This window comes from Rutidosis leptorrhynchoides, chromosome 6, assembly GCF_046630445.1.
Source record: "Rutidosis leptorrhynchoides isolate AG116_Rl617_1_P2 chromosome 6, CSIRO_AGI_Rlap_v1, whole genome shotgun sequence".
Classification (NCBI taxonomy): Eukaryota; Viridiplantae; Streptophyta; class Magnoliopsida; order Asterales; family Asteraceae; genus Rutidosis; species Rutidosis leptorrhynchoides.
Genome location: NC_092338.1, coordinates 367,679,547 through 367,684,712, shown reverse-complemented (window position 1 = coordinate 367,684,712; position 5,166 = coordinate 367,679,547). Strand labels below are relative to the sequence as shown.

Sequence of the window (5,166 nt, the reverse complement as noted above, 5' to 3'; positions counted from 1 at the left end):
TACTAAAAACTACACTACTGTACGATTAGGTACACTGCCTATAAGTGTTGTAGCAAGGTTTAGGTATATCCATTCTATAAATAAATAAATATCTTATGTAAAATTGTATCGTATTTAATAGTTTTTCCTAGTAAAATATAAGCTATTTCATTTACACCTCGCATAATATCAAGTATTTTTGACGCCGCTGCCGGGGAACAATTCTGCTTAAACGCCGGAAGCGCAACGCTATAAAAAAAATAAGTTTTATTTACTTAATATAAATATTTTATAAATTATAAAACAGCAAAACAAAAAAAAATGATAAAACATTCGTGGCCCGTACTGTAGCAGCCCAAGGCCTGGCCCGTAACCCTAGCTCATGCGATCGCATGAGCCCGAAGGCAAATTCTCATGCGATCGCATGAGAGTACCTGACACGCCACAGGAAACCCTAAACTACAATCATTACGGAGTAATTATTATTATTATTATTATTATTTAATCCATACCCTAATTAGGGTTAGTGTATTAATTTAGTTTTTATTCTAGTTTTAGTATTTAATTTGTTATTTTTTTTTGTTTTAATTAGTTTTAAATTATAAAATTAATAGTTTTATAAAATAAATAATATAAAATAATATTTTTATAAAAATTGTACTTTTTGCAACTTTAAGTATATTTTTATATTTTGTACCCTTTTAATTGTTTTAGCGTAATTTTTGTATTTTTCGCTCGTATTTAGTTTTAAGTTCTAGTTTTTGCCATAGTATTTTTATTTCTAAATTTTTAGGCTTTGCCGTAAAATCCCTTAAGTGCTTTTTCTTTAGACAAAGATCTAGGTGCTTTAGAATTTTGCGACGCTGTTTTTATATTTTAGTACCTTTTTAAGTTATTGCCATTTGGAATATACTATTTCTTTTAAGCTTTAATATTTTTAGACTCAACTTTTAATTTTTAGTTTCTTTTTAAGTTTCGACGCGCTACTTTCTTATTTTTATTTTTTGACGCCTATTATTTTTCAATCTTTTATTTTTCGACGTTTTTCGACGCTCTCTTATTCTTTCTTATTTCTCGCCATTCTAGTTTTAGGACTTAGATTTTATTTTCTACTTCTTCTCTAAAATTTCTTTAAATTACGAAAAATTATTTTAAGCGGTTAAATTGATAGACATCAAAATTTTCTGGTTCGTAGTAATAGTTGGATTTGTACGTGGACCGGGTTATTGGAGCCAAACAGTACTCAATTATATTGAGACCAAACGAATCCTGCCCTCTGCTGCATCTTTGGCTATTCGAAACGTGGGCAAAATCAGAAAAGTCTATTAATTTGATAACTTATATAATTTTTCTTATTTTTATAACTAGTAGGATATTCAGTGGATGCACCGAGCAAAACGTTCACCACCTTTTGTGCGTTCACCACCTGTAACTCGATCAAGACATCTAGCAAATATTATCGCTGTTGATTTTTCTTTAGAATCATTATCTAGTCGACCAAGTACTCCAATTCAAATTTCCGATAATCCATTTTTTGAACCCGACCTCACAATTGAGAATCCGGAGAATATTCAGGGGCAATTCATAGATCCTGAACCATTAATCTTTCCTTCGGAACCACTAATCATTCAAATGGAGATTGTCGAGGAACGAACCATTAAATCAGAATCCTCTAGTGATTCAGATTCAACAAATTCAATCATGAAAAATCTGGAACCTTTAAGTATGGAAGACCGAATGAGAGCTAAACGCACTGGTCAAGGTCACGCTATTACTCAACCAGACATTAATGCGCCAGATTATGAAATCAAAGGAAAAATTCTACACATGGTGACTAATCAATGCCAATTTAGTGGTGCACCGAAGGAAGATCCAAATGAACATCTTCGTACCTTTAATAGGATCAGCACTCTATTTAAAATAAGAGAAGTGGAGGATGAACAGATATATCTCATGTTATTTCCCTGGACTTTAAAGGGAGAAGCCAAAGATTGGTTAGAATCATTACCTGAAGGGGTGATTGATACATGGGACGTTTTAGTTGAAAAATTTCTTAAACAATTCTTTCCGGCATCTAAAGCCGTAAGACTTCAAGGAGAAATTGTTACTTTCACACAGAAGCCAAATGAAACTCTATATGAGGCATGGACAAGATTTGGAAAGTTATTGAGAGGATGTCCGCAACATGGTTTAGACACTTGTCAAATAGTACAAATATTCTACCAAGGATGCGACATCACTACAAGAAAAGACATCGACATAGCAGTTGGTGATTCTATTATGAAGAAAACAGAAATTGATGCTTACAAAATTATTGATAACACTGCTTCCCACTCACATGAGTGGCACCAAGAAAAAGATATCGTTAGATCATCTAAAGCAGCTAGAGCCGATTCTAGCCATGACTTAGATTCCATTTCCGCAAAGATAGATGCTGTCGAGAGACGAATGGAAAAGATGACTAAAGATATTCACTCAATACGAATTAGTTGTGAGCAGTGTGGAGGACCACATTTGACAAAAGATTATCTCAGTATTGAACTAACAATGGAACAAAGAGAGAATGTTTCATACATAAACCAAAGGCCTGGAAATAATTATCAGAATAATTATCAACTACCAAGACCAATTTACAATCAAAACCAGAATTATAACCGAAATGTTCCATACAACAATCAACAAGGTCCTAGTAATCAACAAGTATCCAATAATACTTACAATCAGCAAAGACCTAATTTTCAAAACAAACCACCACAAATCGATGATAAAAAGCCAAATTTAGAAGATATGATGACGAAGCTAGTTGAATCTCAAACACAGTTTTTCACATCTCAGAAACAAACCAATGAACAAAATGCTCAAGCATTTAGAAATCAACAAGCTTCTATTCAAAATTTGGAACAAGAAGTAAGTAACCTAGCAAGGTTAATAGGTGAAAGAAAACCGGGAAGTCTACCTAGTGATACAAATGCTAACCCCCGGAATGAAGCAGCTAAAGCTATTACCACAAGAAGTGGTATTAAACTTAAACCACCTGAAATACCTGTAATTTCTGATGAAGCTATTCCTACTCCACAAGAACCACAACCTAATCAAGATAAGGAAAAAGAACCGGTAGTTGAAAAGGTTAATGAAGATAACACAGTTAAGGCTAAAACTTATGTTAAACCATACCAACCACCACTTCCTTACCCGAGTAAAATGAGAAAAGAGAGACTTGAAGCCGAGCAATCCAAATTCTTGGATATGTTTAAACAGATAAATGTCAATCTTCCTTTCACTGATGTGATTTCAGGAATGCCTAGATATGCTAAATTCTTGAAAGATCTAATCACTAATAGAAAGAAAATGGAAGAACTCTCGACTGTTACTATGAATGCTAATTGTTCTGCAGAATTGTTATTATATTCAAATTATAGATTCACATGCAGAATTGTTAGAAGAATTTCCAGAATTACAAGGAACAGGTGAATGTTCTTTAGGAGAAGGAACTGAACAAATTGATGAAACTGAAATGTTAGCCACACTTATGGTTAATGGATATGAACCAACAACAGAAGAAATTCAAATGCTAAAAGAAGAAGACAGATATCGATACAAATCATCGATAGAAGAACCTCCGACATTAGAGTTAAAGCCACTTCCAAACCATTTGGAATATGCTTATTTACATGGTGAATCTGAATTACCTGTAATAATATCGTCTTCTCTTACTGAAAATGAAAAATCTCAACTCATTTCTGTGTTAAAAGCTCATAAACCAGCCATTGCATGGAAGATTCATGATATTAAAGGAATAAGTCCTTCGTATTGCACACATAAAATCCTTATGGAAGAAGGTCATAAAACGTATGTGCAAAGCCAACGAAGACTAAATCCTAATATGCAAGATGTTGTTAAGAAAGAAATTATTAAACTGCTTGATGCAGGTTTAATTTATTCAATTTCTGATAGTCCATGGGTAAGCCCAGTTCAATGCGTGCCTAAGAAGGGTGGCATGACTGTCATCACAAATGAGAAAAATGAGCTTATTCCTACTAGGACTGTAACAGGATAGCGTGTGTGTATTGATTATAGAAAATTAAATGACGCCACCAGAAAAGATCACTTTCCCTTACCTTTCATTGATCAAATGTTGGAAAGATTAGCTGAAAATAGTTACTATTGTTTTCTTGATGGTTTTTCCGGATATTTTCAAATTCCAATAGCACCCGAGGACCAAGAGAAAACCACATTCACGTGCCCTTATGGTACTTTTGCTTATAAACGCATGTCATTTGGACTTTGCAACGCCCCTGCAACCTTTCAAAGGTGCATGATGGCGATTTTTCACGACATGATAGAAGAATGCATGGAAGTTTTCATGGATGACTTTTCAGTCTTCGGTGATACTTTTAAAACATGTCTAGTTAATCTTGAACGAATGCTTATTAGATGCGAACAATCAAATCTAGTACTTAATTGGGAGAAATGCCATTTCATGGTTAAAGAAGGCATTGTTCTTGGACATAAAATTTTAAAGGAAGGAATTGAAGTGGATAAAGCTAAAGTAGATGTAATTGCTAAACTTCCACATCCCACCAATGTTAGAGGAGTTAGGAGTTTTCTAGGGCATGCCGGTTTTTACCAACGTTTCATAAAAGATTTTTCTAAAATTGCCACTCCTATGAATAAACTCCTAGAAAAGGATGCTCCATTCATCTTTTCTGATGAATGCATCAAATCTTTTAATATTCTTAAAGAAAAACTCATTAATGCACCGATCATGATAACTCCAAATTGGAATCTACCATTTGAACTCATGTGCGATGCAAGTGATTTTGCAATGGGAGCTGTTTTAGGACAAAGGATTGAAAAAAGATTTCAACCTATCTATTATGCTAGTAAGATGTTACAAGGAGCACAAACGAATTACACAACTACTGAAAAAGAACTCCTTGCTATTGTCTTTGCTATTGACAAATTTCGTTCATATCTCGTTCTAGCTAAAACGGTGGTCTATACCGACCATTCTGCACTTAGATACCTATTTTCGAAACAAGATGCCAAACCACGATTAATCCGTTGGATCTTACTCTTACAAGAGTTTGATATTGAAATCCGAGATAAAAAGGGAGCAGAAAATCTCGTCGCTGATCATCTTTCTCGTCTTGAAAATCCCGAATTAGAAGTTCTAAATGAATCAGC

General features: G+C 33.9%; 1 non-coding gene across 1 annotated transcript; it reads right to left on the bottom strand.

Moving 5' to 3' along the window:
- Positions 1-2,064: 2,064 nt before the first annotated feature.
- LOC139856677 (small nucleolar RNA R71) lies at positions 2,065-2,171 on the bottom strand. The gene has a single exon (XR_011762143.1). It is a non-coding gene; the product is annotated as a small nucleolar RNA R71 (small nucleolar RNA).
- Between the last annotated feature and the right edge of the window lie 2,995 nt (positions 2,172-5,166).